We start from the raw sequence: 23,340 nt of genomic DNA, 5'->3' as shown, positions 1-23,340 counted from the left end.
GCTTGTTCAATGAACCATAAACAATTAATGAACATGCACCCGTGGAACGGTCGTTAAGACACAAACAGCTTACAGACGGTAGGCTATTAAGGTCAGTTATGAAAACTTAGTACACTAAAGAGGCCTTTCTACTGACTCTGAAAAACACCAAAATAAAGATGCCAAGGATCCCTGCTCATCTGCGTGAACGTGCCTTAGGCATGCTGCAAGGAGGCATGAGGACTGCAGATGTGACCAGGGCAATAAATTGCAATGTCCGTACTGTGAGACGCCTAAGGCAGCGCTACAGGGAGACAGGACGGACAGCTGATCGTTCTCGCAGTGGCAGACCATGTGTAACAACACCTGCACAAGATCGGTACATCCGAACATCACACCTGCGGGTCAGGTACAGGATGGCAACAACTGCCCGAGTTACACCAAGAACGCACAATCCCTCCATCAGTGCTCAAACTGTCCGAAATAGGCTGAGAGAGGCTGGATCGAGGGCTTGTAGGCCTGTTGTAAGGCAGGTCCTCACCAGACATCACCAGAAACAACGTCACCTATGGGCACAAATCCAGACAGGACTGGCAAAAGGTTATTTTCACTGACGAGTTGCGGTTTTGTCTCACCAGTGGCGATGGTCGGATTCACGTTTATCGTCGAAGGAATGAGCGTTACACCGAGGCCTGTACTCTGGAGCGGGAATAATTTGGAGGTGGAGGGTCCGTCATGGTCTGGGGCTGTGTGTCACAGCATCATCGGACTGACCTTGTTGTCATTGCAGGCAATCTCAACGCTGTGCATTACAGGGAATACATCCTCCTCCCTCATGTGGTACTCTTCCTGTAGACTCATCCTGACATGACCCTCCAGCATGACAATGCCACCAACCATACTGCTCGTCTGTGCGTGATTTCTTGCAAGACAGGAATGTAAGTGTTCTGCCATGGCCAGCGAAGTGCCCGGATCTCAATCCCATTGAGCACGTCTGGGACCTATTGGATCGGAGGGTCCTCAGTGAGGGCTAGGGCCATTCCCACCAAGAAATGTCCGGGAACTTGCAGGTACCTTGGTGGACGAGTGGGGTAACATCTCACAGCAAGAACTGGCAAATCTGGTGCAGTCCATGAGGAGGAGATGCACTGCAGTACTTAATGCAGCTGGTGGCCACACCAGATACTGACTATTACTTTTGATTTCATCCCCCGCTTTGTTCAGGGACACATTATTCAATTTCTGTTAGTCACATGTCTGTGGAACTTGTTCAGTTTGTCTCAGTTGTTGAATCTTGTTGTGTTCAAATATTTACACATGTTAATTTTGCTGAAAATAAAACGCAGTTGACAGTGAGAGGACGTTCATATCCAAATGTAAACGATGAGTGTGATACATGTCATGTCTCACCATGTGACCTTAGTCACATGCATATTCAATACTCTAAACTACAAAATTACTGGGATTCTATTTTTACAACTGTAGCTGTTCTTGAAATTAACCTGCAGCTTTGTCCCTTGATAGCTGTTTTTGGTATTCCTTGAACCCCAAACATGCCGATATTGTTGTTTTTACATCCTTATTAGCTTGACGTAGAACTCTTCTCCAGTGGAAGTCTGCTCAGCCCCCCTCTACTTCTCAATGGCTCAGCAATGTAATGTTCGTCCTAAAGCTTGAGAAAATTAAGTATTCTCTTAGGGGTTCCAATGATACATTTGTTAGAATATAGCAACCGTATATATCATACTTTACTGGCTTGCAGAGGCTCCCCTCTGATGATATGCATTAAGGTTTCCCAGTAGGCATTACCAGTAGTCATTACAAAATAGGTACAGTCATCAATATAATGCTATTAAGTCTGTTGTGTCTTTGGCTATGCCGGATTAATTGATAAGACATGCTATTCTATAAAATAATTTCTCCGTAATTAATATCACCTGATTGAGCTAATCATGTAAATGTAATTAACTAGAGAGTTCGGCACCACAAAATAATATTTATAGAGCTGTTATCTTCCGAATAAACTCTTAAAGAACTAGTAATATTTTACATCAATAGCAGGCAACATTAATCTTCATCTTACTTCAGTCTCATAATCTGAAAGTTGTAAATTATTTTATCTGCAAGAACCCTGGCTAACAATTTGAATCAGCAATACAAAATTGGGTTTAATTATTTATTTACTAAATACCTAACTAATCACACAGAATTCACATACACACAATTAATCATAACTTGATTACAAATTACGTCATAAAGGAAAACGTCCCTAGCGGGCGGAACAGATATGACAGCTTGTTACACAAAGGAAAAGGGGCTGGGTTGGAGTGAAAGAGCGGGAAGAATGAGGGACACAGGGAGAATCTGTGCTATCATAAATACAGTATCTTATGCATTCTAAAGTACCACCCATTTGGAAAAGGAAAATGCAATAAATATTTACTCTGAGCTGCGCTTCAGTAGGTTGGTGGTAGATGGAAGGCCGTGTTGCCAAACCGAGTCATCTGTCCTTTGAAGAATGTCTCTGGTTGTCAATTGGATACGTTGTAGTAACGTCTTTATGTGATAGACGGGATACTCTGTCTGTTCCTTCCTAACCTGCTTTTGCAGCTGCGGTCGCTAACTCAACAGCTAGGAGGTATCACTTCTGTAGTGAATAAGAGTTCAAAGTTCATACCATTCACAACCAAAGCTCATGCTGATGTTGGCTTCGTTCTGTAGTTATTATCTGAACCATTCTGACATAGGACCGTCACCCTCATATCCTCGGAACAGGAAGTTATGTTGTTGTCAAGGCTTTATATAGGAAGGGAGAGGAGGGTGTGTTTGAAAAGTTTTATAGCCCTTGTCCCTTCACAGAGGCGGGTCACTGAGTGAGCAGCCCTAACTTATGAAAACCCACATCTCACATGATGCTGCCACCACCATGTTGCACTGTAGGGATGGTGCCAGGTCTCTTCCAGATGTGATGCTTGGCATTCAGACCAATGAGTTTAATCTGGTTTTCATCAGACCAGAGAATCTTGTTTCTCATGATATGAGAGTCTTTTGGGGCCTTTTGACAAACTCCAAGCGGGCTGCCATGTGCCTTTTTACTGAGGAGTGGCTTCCGTCTGGCCACTCTACCACAAAGGCCTAATTGGTGGAGTGCTGCAGAGGTGGTTGTCCTTTTGGAAGTTTTTCCCATTTCCACAGAGGAACTCTAGAGCTCTGACCAAGGCCCTTCTCCCCCGGTTGCTCAGTTTGGCCGGGCGGCCAGCTCTAGGAAGAGTCTTGGTGGTTCTAAACTTCTTCCATTTATGATTGATGGAGGCCACTGTGTTCTTGGGGACCTTCAATGCTGCAGAAAGGTTTTTGTACCCTTCCCAAGATCTGTGCCTCGACACAATCCTGTCTCAGAGCTCAACAGACAATTCTTTCGACCTCATGGCTCAATTTTTGCTCTGACATGCACTGTCAACTGTGGGACCTTTATATAGACAGGTGTGTGCCTTTCCAAATCATGTCCAATCAATTGACTTTACCACAGGTGTACTCCAATCAAGTTGTAGAAACATCTCAAGGATGATCAAATGAAACAGGATGACCTGAGTTCAATTTTGAGTCTCATACTGTAGCAAAGGGTCTGAATACTTATGTAAATAAGGTTTTTCTGTGTTTTTTTATATTAATACATTTGCAAACATTTCTAAAAACCTGTTTTTCACTTTTTCATTATGGGGTATTGTGTGTTGATTGCTGAGGATTTTTTATTTATTTAATCCATTTTAGAATAAGGCTGTAATGTAATAAAATGTGGAAAAAGTCAAGGGGTCTGAGTACTTTCCGAAGGCACTGTATATGTGCAGCAATTTTTGTTTATTTGGCTCAACAACATTTTTGCATGGGTAGCCAATTCGTGTCTTTTCATGTGTTCATTTAGTGTTTTTGCAGTTTTAAGACTTCATACCTTGCAGCTATAGTCAGTCAGCTATACATCACATTCTGTCATGAGTTTAGCTGTAAAGCAGTCCGTCCAGGATTTCGCAATGTTTGTTTTGTGATATCTGTGGGCAAGAATGCTTGAGTTTTGCGACGGCTTTACTGAAATTTTGCAATGCAATATGTGATTTATAATTTTTGTTTTTATCATGTTAATTTCTTATAAAGCAAAAATATGTGCTTATTTCTGGTAATATTTTAAGCCAAATACGTCACTATGCTGCCTGCATGGTCCAAGCACACCAAGGCAGTCGTGAAGAGGGCACGACAAAACCTTCCCCCTCAAGAGACTGAAAAGATTAGGCATGGGTCGTCAGATCCTCAAAAAGTTCTACAGCTGCATCATCGAGAGCTGGTTGTATCACTGCCTGGTATGGCAACTGCTCAGCCTCCAACCGCAAGGTACTACAGAGGGTAGTGCGTACGGCCCAGTACATCACGGGCGCCAAACTGACCACCAGGTGGTGTCAGGCCCTAAAAATGGCCAAAGACTCCAGCCACCCTAATCATAGACTGTTCTCTCTGCTACCGCACGGCAAGCGGTACCAGAGCGCCAAGTCTAGGTCAAAAAGGCTTCTTCACAGTTTCTACCCCCAGGCCATAAGACTTCTGAACAGCTGCTACTCTGTTTATTATCTATGCATAGTCACTTTAACTCTACCTACATGTACATATTACCTCAATTACTTCGACTAACCGGTGCCCCGCACATTGACTCTTTACCGGTACCTCCTGTATATAGCCTCGATATTGTATTTTACTGCTGCCGTTTAATCATTTTTTACTTATATTTTCTATTTTTTTTACTTAACTTATTTTTTTAAACTTCTTAAAACATTGTTGGTTAAGGGCGTGTAAGTAAGCATTTCACTGTAAGGTCTACACATGTTGTATTCGGCACGTGACAAATAAAATGTGATTTGATTTGATCTAATTTCTTGCGTGCACAGACCGTATGATTGACAGTTGTTGGTCTGAACACCTCTCTGAGTCTTGAGCCACTCCGGGTGTATCAGTCCTTCATTGTCATTCATTGCAACCATCAGTTCCAGAAAATAATAATGATTTTTGAGTCGGTAAAAATAAGAATTGTTTGCGAATTGCACATCCCTACCACAGATTTCCCTGGTATTGCTTCGGTCACGGTGATCTGCTGCTGCTATGGTGGCTGTTCGGACATTCTTTTCACATGTATTGCAGATTCAAAGCGACTTTAGCTTTTATTTGTTGGTAGATGAGATGGGGTTCTGCTCTGTCGGTCGTAATCTGTCAGTCATCAACCATCCACTTCCTACACTGACTGGGATAAAAAGTTTGTTGACGTGTGGTTTGATTAAGCGTTTTTCCGTGGTAAGTGGTCGAAATTGCAAACCCTTTTTTGATTGGACCCTTTTATGCGGTTAAAGTGTGATGATTGGTCAAAATTGGAAGGTCTCGCATAATATGCATAGATTTGTTGATTTTCCATTGAATTATGCGATCGCAGAATCCTGGAGGGACTGGTAAAGGATTACGGAAAAAGCTAATAATATTTTCAGTATTTTGCACTCCTAATTATTTTGTTATGCTACACAACACATTGCTGTTGCCATTACAAAAGGTAAGCAGCAATCTGCAATCCAAGCCTGCATCCCAATAATATTGTCTCCTTCCTGAAGTGCACAAATCTAAAAGCATTGGATTGGTGGAGTTATGGGCTGGTGGGAATTTTCACCATATTCTTATACCAGCCATTTCCTTTCAAATCAGTAAAGAGAAGGGAGCAAGTGCACAATTTGAGAGGAAGGAAAGGTTATTGGGACATGGCCTAAGTGAGATGTTGGTCTTGGAGGGAGGGAATCCAATATTTATACATAGATTAACTGAAAAAGGAAATCCTGCTGTATTCCTAGAAGTGTCACATGAGAAAAGGTGGATGTAGATATTCTCTGGACAGTAACCACACGGTAGACGGATGAATAATGAAATATATGGGCAATGGCCTTGTCTCTCTCTGCTGAATGTGCTTCAGCTTCAGCCCACTTTCATTACTCATGCATCAGTGGGCTTCTGACAGAAACATCTTTACACTCCTTAAGACATCAATTTGATATTGACATGTTCTTTTCCCAACAGAAATGCCATGGCCACCTCTCGCTGGTTTCCAGGGCTTTGCTTTTGCCGAGCGTGTTTGTTTGATGATATAAATGTTTTGTAAGCTGGGGAAATGCTATTTTGAATTACCTGTCTGCTACTGCAGATTTTAGCGGTAATCAATTACAAAGCCCATGAGTGTAAAGAGCTTTAAATGACAGTTTCCAGCTTTCATGTAATAATGCTGTACCAGCTGTGTGTACTTACTATATGTAAAAACATGTTTTTTTACTTCAACATTTCCAGGAAAGTGACTCAAGTTCTGTTCATACCTTAAATGTAAATTAAAATGATTTGCCGTCAGAAGGCGTATTTGGAATGGTTTAGGTCAGACAGCTACAGTACAACCACAATCCACACTTAATAGTACTACTTAGTCATCAATACGGCGAATATCAAAGAGCACTTTATCGAAGGGTAACGATTACAATGAGTTTACATACATCTTAGCCAAATACATTTGAACTCCGTTTTTCACAATTCCTGACATTAAATCCTAGTAAAGTGACTACATCTCAGCAATGTATTACTATTTTTACCAGAAAGGAAGCATTGCCTTTAAATTGTTTAACTTGGGGCAAACATTTTGGGTAGCCTTCCACAAGCTTCCCACAATAAATTGGGTGAATTTTGGCTCATTCCTCCTGACAGAGCTGGTGTAACTGAGTCAGGTTTGTAGGCCTCCTTGCTCGCACATGCTTTTTCAGTTCTGCCCACAAATTTTCTATAGGATTGACAGCCGAGGCTTTGTGATGGCCACTCCAATACCTTGACTTTATTGTCCTTAAGCCATTTTGCCACAACTTTGGAAGTATGCTTTGGGTCATTGTCCATTTGGAAGACCCATTTGCAACCAAGCTTTAACTTCCTGACTGATGTCTTGAGATGTTGCTTCAACATATCTACATAATTTCCCCTCCTCATGATGCCATCTATTTTGTGAAGTGCACCAGTCCCTCCTGTAGCAAAGCACCCCCACAACATGATGCTGCCACCCCCGTGCATCACAGTTAGGATGGTGTTCTTCAGCTTGCAAGCCTCCCCCTTTTTCCTCCAAACATAACAAGGGACATTATGGCCAAACAGTTCTATTTTTGTTTCACCAGACCAGAGGACATTTCTCCAAAAAGTATGATCTTTGTCCCCATGTGCAGTTGCAAACCGTAGTCTGGCTTTTTTTATGGCGGTTTTGAAGCAGTGGCTTCTTCATTGCTGAGCGGCCTTTCAGGTTAAGCAGAGGCACTGAGTTTGAAGGTAGGCCTTGAAATACATCCACAGGTACACCTCCAATTGACTCAAATGATGGATTTTCCTAAGCTGTTTAAAGGCACAGTCGCCTTAGTGTATGTAAACTTCTGACCCACTGGAATTGTGATGCAGTGAATTATAAGTGAAATAATCTGTCTGTAAACAATTGTTGGAAAAAGTACTTGTGTTATGCACAAAGGAGATGTCCTAACCAACTTGCCTAAACTATAGTTTGTTAACAAGAAATTTGTGCAGTGGTTGACAAATAAGTTTAATGACTCCAACCTAAGTGTATGTAAACCTCAGACTTCAACTGTACGTATTAAGATGTCGTACAAGCTCCTTGTTCTCTCACCTTGCTCTTAATCTACCTGGCAATGATGCCTGCCAATCAAATTCGCCGGCATGACTGATTAGATTTGAAATGCAAGACACAGAGGACACACTAAAGACTATAGCACTGATGAGTTCCCAGTAGTTTCCTCTCCTGCATCAACATCTTATTAGGTATTCTTATAATGCACATCTGCATGCGGATGGACGTCGGCACACAGCGAGGAGAGAACTCCCATATCCTCTTATTAGAATGCTTCCAGTAATCAAATTAATTACCCCGGTCCAAATTAGAGGCACCACGCGGGGTGTCTCCGTTTCATAAGTGATGAATGAAAAGAAATGAATAAAGACAATCTGTATGCGTCCCAAATGGCATCCTATTCCCTATATAGGGCACTACTTTTGACCAGAGCCCTATGGGTCTATAAATGTAATATGCTGCCATTTTGGACGCATACGCTGTCTCCAGATCAAGCAATCTCATGAATAGAGCAGAGGGGGGTGGGGGGAGTTATTTATCAGAAACGTCCTAGGCGTGACGTGAGATCCAAGCCGAACAGCAGGTGATGCAGTTAACACACTGATAAACTGGGTTGAATCTTGAAACGGAGCAGCTGCCCTTCAACAATTACAGTTATGAACCCATAAATCTCCACAAATAGGGCCTAAACTGTAGTTGAGTGTAAGGAGCACAGACATCAAATTCATTACATTGGTTGTGGAGTTTGATTATTGAAACACTGCTTTAGAATTAAACGGGAAGTTTAAACATAATTGGACTTTAGTTTACAAATGCATCGTTGATTTACAAATTCAAATCTCGTCAGTTTATTAGTCGTGTACACAGCTTGGCAGATGTTAAAGCTGGTGCAGTGAAATGCTTGTTACTAGCTCCTGACAGTGCAGTAAAATGTGAAACAAGTACACAAATGATACATCAAAACCTAGAATCAAGAATGTCAGAAAGAATCCAATTAACACCCCAAATAGCATTATCAGTATTCCAAATGCAATCTATGCGTATATACACAAAAAATATATCGTAAGAATAAGTCAGTACTCAGTAATATTGCACTGATTAGGCTACTTTTTTTAGTTGCTTCAATAAGTACAGTGCCTTGCGAAAGTAATCGGCCCCCTTGAACTTTGCAACCTTTTGCCACATTTCAGGCTTCAAACATAAAGATATAAAACTGTATTTTTTGTGAAGAATCAACAACAAGTGGGACACAATCATGAAGTGGAACAACATTTATTGGATGTTTCAAACTTTTTTAACAAATTAAAAACTGAAAAATTGGGCGTGCAAAATTATTCAGCCCCTTTACTTTCAGTGCAGCAAACTCTCTCCAGAAGTTCAGTGAGGATCTCTGAATGATCCAATGTTGACCTAAATGACTAATGATGATAAATACAATCCACCTGTGTGTAATCAAATCTCCGTATAAATGCACCTGCACTGTGATAGTCTCAGAGGTCCGTTAAAAGCGCAGAGAGCATCATGAAGAACAAGGAACACACCAGGCAGGTCCGAGATACTGTTGTGAAGAAGTTTAAAGCCGGATTTGGATACAAAAAGATTTCCCAAGCTTTAAACATCCCAAGGAGCACTGTGCAAGCGATAATATTGAAATGGAAGGAGTATCAGACCACTGCAAATCTACCAAGACCTGGCCGTCCCTCTAAACTTTCAGCTCATACAAGTAGAAGACTGATCAGAGATGCAGCCAAGAGGCCCATGATCACTCTGGATGAACTGCAGAGATCTACAGCTGAGACTCTGTCCATAGGACAGCAATCAGTCGTATATTGCACAAATCTGGCCTTTATGGAAGAGTGGCAAGAAGAAAGCCATTTCTTAAAGATATCCATAAAAATTGTCGTTTAAAGTTTGCCACAAGCCACCTGGGAGACACACCAAACATGTGGAAGAAGGTGCTCTGGTCAGATGAAACCAAAATTGAACTTTTTGGCAACAATGCAAAATGTTATGTTTGGCGTAAAAGCAACACAGCTCATCACCCTGAACACACCATCCCCACTGTCAAACATGGTGGTGGCAGCATCATGGTTTGGGCCTGCTTTTCTTCAGCAGGGACAGGGAAGATGGTTAAAATTGATGGGAAGATAGATGGCGCCAAATACAGGACCATTCTGGAAGAAAACCTGATGGAGTCTGCAAAAGACCTGAGACTGGGACTGAGATTTGTCTTCCAACAAGACAATGATCCAAAACATAAAGCAAAATCTACAATGGAATGGTTCAAAAATAAACATATCCAGGTGTTAGAATGGCCAAGTCAAAGTCCAGACCTGAATCCAATCGAGAATCTGTGGAAAGAACTGAAAACTGCTGTTCACAAATGCTCTCCATCCAACCTCACTGAGCTCGAGCTGTTTTGCAAGGAGGAATGGGAAAAAAATTCAGTCTCTCGATGTGCAAAACTGATAGAGACATACCCCAAGCGACTTACAGCTGTAATCACAGCAAAAGGTGGCGCTACAAAGTATTAACCTCTCTGATCTCCCCATCCCGGATCCGGTATCAGGAATACAGACTCAAGCTCATTACCATAACGCAACGTTAACTATTCATGAAAATCGCAAATTAAATTAAATAAATATGCCATCTCTCAAGCTTAGCCTTTTGTAAACAACACTGTCATCTCAGATTTTCAAAATATGCTTCTCAACCATAGGAAAACAATAATTTGTGTAAAAGTAGCTAGCTAGCGTAGCATTTAGCGTTAGCATTAGCGTTAGCATCCAGCAGGCAACATTTCAACAAAAACATAAAAGCCTTCAAATAAAATCATTTACCTTTGAAGAACTTCTGATGTTTTCAATGAGGATACTCTCAGTTAGATAGCAGATGCTCAGTTTTTCCAAAAATATTATTTTTGTTTATTAGAAATAGCTCCGTTTTATACATCACATTTGGCTACCAAAAAAAACCAAAAATTCAGTCCTCAAAACGCAAACTTTTTTCCAAATTAACTCCATAATATCGACTGAAAACATGGCAAACGTTGTTTAGAATCAATCCTCAAGGTGTTTTTCACATATCTCTTCATTGATATATCGTTCTTGGAAGCATGGTTTCTCCCCTCAATCAAATGGAAAAGTACAAGCAGCTGGCAATTGCGCACCGAATTCCACGCAGGACACCAGGCGGACACTTGGAAAATGTAGTCTCTTATGGTCAATCTTCCAATGATATGCCTACAAATACGTCACAATGCTGCTAACACTTTGGGGGAACGACAGAAAGTGTAGGCTCATTCCTTGCGCAATCACAGCCATATAAGGAGACAATGGAAAACAGAGCTTCAGAAATCTGCTCATTTCCTGGTTGACGCATCATCTTGGTTTCGCCTGTAGAATGAGTTCTGGGGCACTTACAGACAATATCAGATTCTGAAACTTCAGAGTGTTTTCTTTCAAAAACTGTCAAGAATATGCATAGTCGAGCATCTTTTCGTGACAAAATATCGCGCTTAAAACGGGAACGTTTTTTATCCAAAAATGAAATAGCGCCCCTAGAGATCAAAGAGGTTAACTTAAGGGGGCTGAATAATTTTGCACGCCCAATTTTTCAGTTTTTGATTTGTTAAAAAAGTTTGAAATATCCAATAAATGTCGTTCCACTTCATGATTGTGTCCCACTTGTTGTTGATTCTTCACAAAAAAATACAATTTTATATCTTTATGTTTGGAGCCTGAAATGTGGCAAAAGGTCGCAAAGTTCAAGGGGGCCGAATACTTTCGCAAGGCACTGTATATTAAAACAATCTACGCTCGGTTGTCATTTTTAGCCTTTCAGCAAAGGATAGAGCGTGCACAGAGCCCTGTCAACCAGTCAGTTACCTCCTGTCCTGAATGTGACGAGCAGGTTCTGGTGCTGTTACCTGGTGGTGAAGTCTATTTCTCTAAACACCAAGCCAGACCCCAGCTGCTGCTGGTGTAGTCCGTTGGCTTGCCTTGATCTGCAGTAGACAGGCCTCTCATTTCGTGGAGATTAGACAAGGTGGGTGGTACCCTGAGGAAAAGCCCCCAGTGCAACAGTTTGCTCCCAGGTGTCCGCTTTGCTACGGAACACTTGTAATGGAGACAATTCCGTGCAAAGGTTAATCCTCTCAGACAAGGAGCAATAGCATCTCCACTGTGACAAGTCCACCTGTTCTGTTCGTCCATAACACACACACAACGCCTCAGGTTGCAGAGGCTAAACTAGCTTCACCATGGCGCTGTGTTTGTTCGAATACAGACCTCACTAGGTTCCTGGAGAGAATGGAAATGTAATACGAAGTATCGTTAAGTAATACTAACACCATATCCATCTCGTTTTCATCACACGCAATTGGGCACGTTACCAGAATAGTCTGCATCTTTAAAAATGGTATGCATGTGTCCATGTTTGCTGCTTTACCTGAGGGATGTAATAGCACGACATGGAACGCACAGGTCTCTTAGCTTGTAGCTACTAAGGTACATACAGTGTGTTTAGCATTCCGTTTTTGCACACATAGTTAGCTGTACACCCACTCTCACTGAGGGTGGGGCAGGCATCTTTCACCCGCATGGCCACAGGGGCATGTCAAGGGCTCATGTCATCAGTGTTCAGTAATGGGGACTGCGGGGCAGAGTGACAGCGGGGTGATCTCTGTGATGATGATGATGCCCTATTACTTTCCATGAACACCCCGGGTGCATGCATATTTATGACCCGCTTGGCTGTTCCTTTGCCTTGACGCGTGGTGGAAATATCTGTTTAACACCCTGCCTGGCTGCTTACCCAGGCAGTCCTGGCAATAAACACCCTCTTAGTGCTAATACTTCTACGCTCGCACTGGCTGCAGAATCCTGAGAATGACTTTCATTCAAATAGTTTTTTTTTTTTGCAAGTTGAAGTGAGGAGGAGAGAAACGGCTCCACAGCAGGCCATGCATTGGACAGTCAAAGAAAAACAGTCTTTTCTATCGCCATGGAAAAAAGACCAGCCACAGTCCCATAGAAATCTTCACTGTACTGAAGTCAGCAGTTCACATTAAAAAGGAGCAGTCCTTGCCCACCGCTTGAATTCATTTGAACTAATTGGATGGACAGATTGATTTGTGATATAACACGTGTATGTATTAAATATTAACAGCCAACGGTTCCCTCCGGACGGAGCTAGGATTTTAAAGAGCAACTCACATGCAGTAGTTTACTTGATTAATAGCCAACAATTATTTTCCTATTTGTCCATATTTTCTCTTTTATAGTTATTTTCATAGAAAACTACTAGCTGTACCATGTGCTAAGCGATTCATTATCTAAAATTGAAATTATTATAAACGTTTTTGTTAGCTCATTTTATTACAGGTCAGATCATGGTTCAATTGTACAACGGTGTTCTCATCAAACATAGTTAAAATAAGCCTACAAAATGCATTAAGGGACAGTTTCCCCAGACACAGATTAAGTCTAGCCCAGGAATAAAATGCATTAAGGGACAGTTTCCCCAGACACAGATTAAGTCTAGCCCAGGAATAAAATGCATTAAGGGACAGTTTCCCCAGACACAGATTAAGTCTAGCCCAGGAATAAAATGCATTAAGGGACAGTTTCCCCAGACACAGATTAAGTCTAGCCCAGGAATAAAATGCATTAAGGGACAGTTTCCCCAGACACAGATTAAGTCTAGCCCAGGAATAAAATGCATTTGCAATGGAGATTCTCCATTTGAAATAGCTTTTTACTCCACAGATTATAATATTATGCAATACTACAATACTGAAAAGCCTATAGACATCCACTACCCACGATAACAACTGTAAGGGGAGGGGAGAGAGAGGGAGATGTCAAAGGAGATAGGGCTGACAGATTAACATCCCACTGGGCGCAGACTGACGTCTAGTTTTGATTTACATTTGTGACCCATTTCAAGAAGCTAGGCAGGCGTACGTCGCACGTCACTACTTCACAGGAGAGGCATTTTAATGGTTTCCCCCCCCCCCCCCCCCATTTACGTATCTCCCATCATTTATAGTAGGGACTTTATATTTATGCTCTGATATGTTGTTTAAAGAGGCAATCTATAGTTGCTACATCCATTTTTGGACTAATAAATTAATGATATGTACCATTTATTCTTGAAGAATATAACTTATTAATGCCTCATGAGTTTAGTTGAACTGTCGCACCCCATCAGAACCAAAAATAGTTTTGGTTTTACTCCATTGATTAACCCCTTACACTCATGGGAATTGGCCTATATAGATAGGGCTGAATGGAAATGTTTCTTACGGAAGAAATATGAAATGCATAAGCATGGTATCAATAAAAATGGAACAGTGTGGGGGTTATGGGAAAATGACTAGACTAAAGGTGGGGACAGTTCATCTGACACGACTGAATCCCAAACGTTACTGTTGATTTTATGTGCATTTTACATTTACTGTACTTTCCCCCGCATTTGTTAACGAGATAAGATCAGTAAGATTATACAAATATTCCTGGAAAAATGTGGGTTAGGTGCAACATAAGACAAAAAAAAAAAAAAAAGTGTCCACACACCTCTCCAAAGTGTGCACAGTTCCTAAGTAATTTCAATGCACTTTTATGACTCAAAGAAGTTTCTAATTATACGGTGCTTTTTTGAGCTCTCCTTAGCTGTGCCATTGAGGAACTAGAGAAAGGACACTTGTAGCTGTTTTGTTTGGAACACAGCCCTGCATCCCCACCTTTCACACAGTTACTGTTTACGCAATCCAAAAACGGCGCATTATAAATCACATTCTTGGTCAGGCAGTCATAGTCTGAAAGCTTGTTCTATTACCAACATGACTAGCTAAATTATGAAATATATTCTTAGTGTTAGCCTTTCAGAAGGCGATTCAGAGAAGCAGATTGTATTTTCGCTGTGTGTGGAATGGAGTCATGAGTGCATTCAGATGGTCCGCGTCCAATGCTCTTCACAGTACAACAGGCTCATTCAGAGTTTTATGATATGGAAATGTGAAGTGCACAGGTCTTTGGCTTGCTTGTATGACATCAAAGCAGTGTTCATTATAACACTCAACGTCTCATCTTTCAAAATACATAGTCCACGTAATTTACAGCATTTCCCTCACTCAGATGAGAAAACATTTGCAAACGTTGCCCAATTACTGGGAGGGACGGGGGCAACTTCGTGTCGCGCGCGGTGCTCAAGTTCAGAACGACTGTCAGTCAAAACCCATACAGCGCTGTGAAGCCGCCATGTATAGCATGACAGCACTTATCAGTGTCCAAATCTGGCATTTTCAACCCGTACAGTATACGGGTACGAGTGTAAAGGACTACCAAAGTAAATGCAAACCATCATTACATCGCCTTAACATAGTTAAAACTATCATTTTGATATCGTGGATGGTCAACCCTCTGTCTAATGAATTAGAGTGCTTACATTTCTCCAGCCCCATCCCTCAGCTTTTTTTTATCAAAAACAGGGGTGAGGATAGGCCTATTATTATTGTTTCACCTTCTGATTGCCTCTTTTAAAGCACCATCAACTTACTTTATTGTTAAACACTAGTTTCCCTTTGAACAACGGGGAAAAGATTGCTACATCTCAAAATAAGATCTAGCATTTATCCTCTGCATGTTCCAGCTTTGATTCATGAAACAGGCAGAATGTTACATGATAGTCTGTGGCAGTGTAAATCCAATGGCTCGGCTCTGCCCGCTGAATATGTTCGTATTTGTATTTCACCAGGCCCCTGCGGCACAAGGCTATGTTACATGCGGTCTGCAGACAATGACACCCCTCCATATCTCTCTCTTCACAAAAGGCCACCTTCTGCTCTCCAAGTCGATTGTCTTGTCTTAGCTCTATTCTCCTCTTGTAAGCGCTGCTGCTGAGATCGTGTCAGCTGCGAGTGCACGTATGTTGAGAGGCATTTACTCTCAGGACGCAGTGGTGGATGGCCCCTGTGATGGGGCTCGAGAAATTATCAGAGAGACTGCCCCGGGCCTGCTGCGACAATAACATACCCCCAGACCAAGCCTATTTATTTATTCGTTATTTTACCAGGTAAGTTGACTATGAACACATTCTCATTTACAGCAACGACCTGGGGAAAAATTACAGGGGAGAGGAGGGGGATGAATGAGCCAATTTTAAACTGAGGATTATTAGGTGACCGTGATGGTTTGAGGGCCAGATTGGGAATTTAGCCAGGACACCGGGGTTAACACCCCTACTCTTACGATACTACGTGCCATGGGATCTTTAATGACCTCAGAGAGTCAGGACACCCGTTTAATGTCCCATCCGAAAGACGGCACACAAGGTAGTGTCCTCAATCACTGCCCTGGGGCATTGGGATATTTTTTAGACCAGAGGAAAGAGTGCCTCCTACTGACCCTCCAACACCACTTCCAGCAGCATCTGGTCTCCCATCCAGGGACTGACCAGGACCAACCCTGCTAAGTTTCAAAAGCAAGCCAGCAGTGGTATGCAGGGTGGCATGCCCTATACTTTAGTCTAGAACACAGGAATGTTTTCAGACAAACCACATACAGAGCCCTGGCTGTTTTTTTTATTGAACATTTCAAATAATCTCTTGGCTAAGTATATTGGATTTGTCAAATATTAGAATAGATTTTTGGGGTCATGCAGCCCATTTTCACAACTGGATGCAATTCATTAAACATTAACTGCAATCTATGCACCAGTGGGAATGATTCATTCTGCTAATTCCGCAGAAGGGGAGACTGATTATTCCACTGCGTGACCAGGAACGGGGGCATTATTTTAAGGCATTTGTCTGGAGAATGCAGCCACACATTCCCATTGTTAAATGCGCAATTATTTGATCAAACATCTGCATATTTTGCTGTGTTTGCCGTATTAGCCATCCACTCAGAGCCCCACCTGTTTTTTGTTGTTGCCTGTTTTGCATGTTATTTTGGCATTAATACGTGTCACAACAGTTTGCAAACAATTTAATTGAGTTAATAAAGACGCTCACAAACATGGATTGTTTTTTTGCTTTCTTGAGTAAGGCAGTTCCAAAATGCAGGTGTTTTAGCCTAGCTCAGTGCTTTCTGTAGTGGTGGGGCAGCCAGCAGAAAATATGGAGAGTAGGGGTTGGTATGTTCTCTAGTTGCGTCCTGATTTGCTCAGTGTTCTGTCAAGTACAGGGACACTATGTCACCGCCAAATCTACGGGAAGAGCTAGGGGTGCTGCCATAGTTAAATTATAAATGGTAAGGGTAGGCAACAACACATCTGCCATGCTGATCCTCAACACTGGGGCCCCTCAGGGGTGTGTTTTTAGTCCCCTTCCTGTACTTCCTGTTCACCCATGGAGTCGTGCTTGAGCTTGCTGAAGACACAACAATGGTAGGCCTAATCACCGACAACGATGAGACAGCCTATAGGGAAGAGGTCAGAGACCTGGCAGTGTGGTGCCAGGAAAACAACCTCTCCATCAATGTGAGCAAGATAAAGAAGCTGATCGTGGACTACAGGAAAAGGAGAGCCGAACAGGCCCCCATTAACATTGACAGGGCTGCAGTGGATCGGATCGAGAGTTTCAAGTTCCTTGGTGTCCACATCACCAACAAATTGTCATGGTCCAAACACACCAAGACAGTCGTGAATTTGATTTGAAGTGCCCTTCCAAGAATGGTAAAGGTCATTGACCACAGATAGAATTACATCAAATCACTTTATATCTACCGTAACTTTGCTTGGACTGATCATGTCAACATCATACCTTCAAAATCTTAGCTAGCAAGCTAGACAAACAGTCGTCGTCATGAATCACGTCGACAATCTACTGGCAAAATCCTTTTCAAGCCTTGTCATGTGAAGAGAAATTATAGATAAAACGTATCGGTGCTCATCGGACATAAACATTACAGAACAAGTTGGAGATCGCAAATTCAACAATGAGTGATTTGGATGGAATCAGTGGCTAACTGCAAGCATTGCATTGCAAGCAATCACTAGCCTGCTATTCAGTGGAGTGGATGTGTGATAAACATCATGGGCCACAAAAGGTTGACTACGTCGGTCATGCTGTCAATCCAGCATGACTTCTGCCACGTTCAAAACAACTGAAACTGGCAACAAAAAAACAACAACTTTAGAACGGTCATCCAATTTGGAATTCCAACTCGGGAACTCGGGCTTCTTTCTAGAGCTCCGACCTGATCAGATCACTGATTTCATGATTTGAACTTGTTTTTCCCACCATAAACCCAAAGAATGCCAGACTTTGATGACAAAGTTTGATGATACAATTTGCCACAAGGACCGGCGCACCACCTTCCTGTTAAAGTGATCACAGCACAACAAGGTGAGTCCAAAAATGTCTTGTATGCTGCTGCATAAATTAAGGAATATGCCAAGGAGATAGTAACACTTTCTTAGCTACATTATACATAAGTGTATGTTGTGTAGTAAGCTGTTAGTAGCCCATGTGCCTCACCCTAATAATTTTGTCCTTTTCCCCCTCATAACTTAGCCTATTGTTCTGTCTTGGTGGTGCACATGTAGCCTATGACCTGTTTAAGAGAAATTTAGTCATTGAACATTGTAAGAGCTTTCATTTTCTACTTCTATTTCCCCTTTATTTATCCTACGGTTCTGACTTGGTGTACAGGGAGAATACTCTAACAACGGCCCATGTTCTGAATTTTGTCGCTGTACATTTCAAAAGTGCTGAACAAATAACTATATTGACAACGTCCTCACTAATTGTCTTAATTGAATTTATGGATTGCCTCTTATCCGATCGCCGTCCCCTTATGCCATAGGTTGTACATCTCAATTGTCAGTAGAAACCACATTTGTTTAAACAAGTCAACCATATCAGCTATGTTTTTTTAAAGGCACGAAATGAGGCTGATTGAACTGTTTTGCAGCCAGGCAAAGCTCAGCTGATAGCCAGGTGTAGCAGTGGTAAGGATTCACTCCAAGAAAGCTCTTCTATTGGGACAGCTTTATGTAGGCCTAACAGTTTGTGGGCACCGCTTGTCACCGTTATAGTGCAATTAATGTATTGTTAAGTGTTGTGTTGTGTGGTGGCTTTGCTGGCATGCATCAAAATACTTTTGGGGGAGTTTGCCCCACCAAGATTTTACAGGCTAAAATCGCCAAAGCATCCACTTATTTTAAACAAAAAATTATGCTTCTTATTTTCATAAAAAATATGCTAGAGATTGATATACTCTGATTCATATACAGTTGAAGTCGGAAGTTTACATACACCTTAGCCAAATACATTTAAACACAGTTTTTCACAATTCCTGACATTTAATCCTAGTAACATTTCCTGTTTTAGGTCAGTTAGGATCACCACTTTATTTTAAGAATATGAAATGTCAGAATAATAGTAGAGAGATTTATTTATTTAAGCTTTTATTTCTTTCATCACATTCCCAGTGGGTCAGAAGTTAACATACACTCAATTAGTATTTGGTAGCATTGCCTTTAAATTGTTTAACTTGGGTCAAACGTTTCGGGTAGCCTTCCACAAGCTTCCCACAATAATTTGGGTGAATTTTTGGCCCATTCCTCCTGACAGAGCTGGTGTAACTGAGTCAGGTTTGGGATCATTGTTCATTTGGAAGACCCATTTGCGACCAAGCTTCAACTTCCTGACTGATGTCTTGAGATGTTGCTTCAATATATCCAATTCATTTTCCATCCTCATGATGCCATCTATTTTGTGAAGTACACCAGTCCCTCCTGCAGCAAAGCACCCCCACAACATGATGCTGCCATCCCTGTGCTTCGCGGTTGGGATGGTGTTCTTCGGCTTGCAAGCCTCCCCCTTTTTCCTCCAAATATAACAATGGTAATTATGGCCAAACAGTTCTATTTTTGTTCCATCAGACCAGAGGACATTTCTCCAAAAATTATCTTTGTCCCCATGTGCATTTGCAAACCGTAGTCAGGCTTTTTTATGGCGGTTTTGGAGCAGTGGCTTCTTCATTGCTGAGCGGCCTTTCAGGTTATGTCGACAGAGGACTCGTTTTACTGTGGATATAGATACTTTTTTACCTGTTTCCTCCAGCATCTTCACAAGGTCGAGTTGCACTTTTCGCACCAAAGTACGTTCATCTCTAGGAGACAGAACGCGTCTCCTTCCTGAGCGGTATGATGTGTCTGCGTGGTCCCATGGTGTTTATACTTAAATACTATTGTTTGTATAGATGAACATGGTAACTTCAGGTGTTTGAAAATTGCTCCCAAAGATGAACCAGACTTGTGGAGGTCTACAATTTGTATTCTGATTTATTTTGATTTTCCCATGATGTCAAGCAAAGAGGCACTGAGTTTGAAGGTAGGCCTTGAAATACATCCACATGTACACCTCCAATTGACTCAAATTATATCAATTAGCCTCAGGAGCTTCTAAAGCCATGACATCATTTTCTAGAATTTCCAAGTTGTTTAGAGGCACAGTCAACTTAGTGTATGTAAACTTCTGACCCACTGGAATTGTGATACAGTGAATTATAAGTGAAATCATGCACAAAGTAGATGTCCTAACCGACTTGCCAAAACTATAGTTTGTTAACAAGACATTTGTAGAGTGGTTGAAAAACAAGTTTTAATGACCTAAGTGTATGTAAACCTCCGACTTCAACTGTTTGGATGTCCTATAGCAGTAGATCTTCATTGAGCCCCAATGGCCAGTGCTCCTGTAATGGCCAGTTTTATAGAGCATTTTCCCCACTGATTGTTGATGAGTCTTTTTATAAACTAGTGTACCAATGAGTATTTCATACACTGGACAACTTGTTACAACTGTTGATAAGTCATTGATAATAATTATTTTAAGCTATAAAGGGGGGGATCATAGCGACATTCAGTAAGATTCTCCAGTTGAACCAGTGTTTAACCCTTTATCATGGTTGGTGTCTTGATGGCTTTGTCCAAAATCATGTGACATAAAACATGACTTTTCTGCCCTTGCATTTACGGCAGTGTAAGTTGTTGTTTTATCACATATTAAGCATTAATCAGCTAAAATAGACATTGAACTTGAACCGTGTAGGAATCCTGGATCAAGCTTCCAGACAGTTGTTCGTATAGAGATCTCAGAAATGCAGGGTAACCACGTAACATTTTATGTCTCCACACGGCAGTTTCCACGAGCACACTTATCCAAAATAATGAACGCGATTGAAAAATGTAAATGCTTCTAACTGAAAGAGTCACCTTATCTTGATACTTAAAACCCTAAATCGATACCGTCATTAACAAGGCCCTTCAATAATTATGCATAATAGTTATTGGATTGCACATCTTGTGTCGAGCTGTTTAATTATGCCTTGATATTTTCACACATCATAATCTGATTCAGGAAGGAATTTTCCGAATGACAGCCAAGTGAAGAACAGCTGTTGTGATAATGCATGCAAGGCAACAAGAATCCAAGTGCAGGAAAAAAAGGTGTTTGCGAGCCATGTACAGAATATTTTAGTGTCTTATTCGTTACGCCAGTGAAGACAGTTGTGCCTTGATCCACGCTGGATCTAATATCCCTAGTGAATTGAGGCTGATCCTCGGTTGTCTGCTTGATTTAGAGCAGGGTCTCGTTAGATTTAACAGAGAAAGCGTTAAGGCAATGAGTATATTTTTTTTGTGCCTTGGACTGGACATCAGGTCTACTGTGCACAATTGTGTAGGATAGACTGTTGCGCAACACCCAACGCTCTTCCTATTAATTGTTATGGATATAATGACAACAAGTTACATAGCCTAGATGGTTTATTCAAAATATAATCTGTTAATGAAATTACATGACAAATACATTTTTTTTCCCATTTTACACCTGCAGTTTTAAACAATTACAAGGGGCTCGAAAATAGCCTTTTTGAATTTGGAGCTCAGAAATTCAAGTACTCGAATAGGCCTACACGCAAAAGATTAGGGGTTCAACAAGGGTTCTTCTAAGATCCTCAAAGTTCCTCGAAGAACCTTAGGTTTCTTGGTATTGAAAATGGCCCCCAAAATGTTCTTCCGGGAACCCCATAGGAGGTGGGGTTCATCGAGGAATCCCCTTAGTCGGTGAGGGTTCTTGCAGGTAGTGGCGGTTCTAGCTTATATGGCTCCCTGGTCGAACCTCCCTTCAGCAAACCCCCCCCCCCCCCCCAAAAGCACCATTTGGCACTAACTGTAAATAATCATAACATTTAAAACTATATAAATACTAAAATAAGACTAAATATAAAAATATCAACAAGAAGTCACAAAGACTTGTAGTTTATACATTTAAATAAAAAAAGGAATTGAATTATTACACTATTACCCTAATGCAAACAAAAAACACAACTAAAACAAAATTGCACAATTCCTATATCATACAAATACACAAATAGATTAACACACTTATAAAGAAGAGAACCTGATTATTACACTATTGCACTTCAAACAAGAAACACACAAACTAAATTGCGCAACTGCTATCAAAACCCTGACCTTTCTTGCCTTCCCTGATGCAAAGTCATCAATTATATCATCATAATAAATCTGCCCAGCAATTGCATGGTTAATACTGATGACAGCAAGGCTACTGAGGCGTTCCTGTGACATGGTGGACCTCAGGTAGGATTTGAGGAGCTTCAGCTTTGAAAAGCTCCTCTCTGCTTCAGCTACAGTCACTGGAAGAGTAAGACAAATTTTGAGAGCAGTCCACAAATTTGGATACATTTCTGAGAGCTCCCTTTCTTGTATAAATATCAGCAGCTCAAGCAGGGTCATGGTCTTTGATGGCAAGTCAGGCAAGTTCTTCAGTTCCTGTGCAAGCTCTCTGCCATCCTGAGTGTCCTGAGTGTTCTTTATAGTGCAGTGTCATACTAAGGGCCTCACATTGTTCTGTCAGCTCCTCATTTGAGAGACTTTGGAAGGTTGACAGCACTCCAAACTTCTCTCCCACATTTTCCAATGTGGAAAATATTTCCTGAAGGGCTGAGGTTGCAGCATCAACAACGACATGGAAAAATGTCACCTCCAGCTTCTTCAAGGCATCACTCAAAGGTTCATCAAATGATTCGTATGAAAAGTGTCACTTTGTGGACCTCAGCCTTTTTTGTTGTAGAACGGCCTCTGCGTTCATACTCTCGCAAATATCCTTGGCTGACGCTTGTGCAGTCACAAAGCATGTTGCCCTGTAGTTGATGAGACCTCTCTCTGTCTTTCTGAGAAGACTGACTGCAACATCCACATGCATACTGTGAGACTGCATCAGCTTGCTCAATGTTGGATCTGGCTCAAGATGTCATACCACACCACTGTACAGATGCTGAAGCTGACAAGGACTGGGCCTCAATCTTTATCGCAGGGTCTTTGGTTTGATCCTTCACCTCAATCAGTGCCTCTCTCACCGCTGCTGCCTGATACCTCAGTGGCTCGACACTCTTTACTCTCCCACCTTGTCTCAGTCCACATCTTCAAAGTGATGTCCACATGTTTTTTCAGGATGGCCCATCGCTGTGTATTTATTTTGATTGTGTTATGCAGGGTTGCACACATAAACACATGTGCATGCACCCACACACTCGTGCACACAAACACACCTGAAGAATCCTGCTGGGGAGAAGTGGAAGCAAATGGGTCTTCATCCTTAGGCTCAGACAACATTTGTGAATACACCTGTGTGGCTGAGGAGGTGGATG

Source organism: Oncorhynchus mykiss, chromosome 22 (assembly GCF_057628025.1).
Source record: "Oncorhynchus mykiss isolate SJ-2025 chromosome 22, ASM5762802v1, whole genome shotgun sequence".
In the NCBI taxonomy this organism is placed as follows: domain Eukaryota; kingdom Metazoa; phylum Chordata; class Actinopteri; order Salmoniformes; family Salmonidae; genus Oncorhynchus; species Oncorhynchus mykiss.
The sequence above is the reverse complement of the archived record's forward strand: the minus strand, read 5'-3'. Positions refer to the sequence as shown.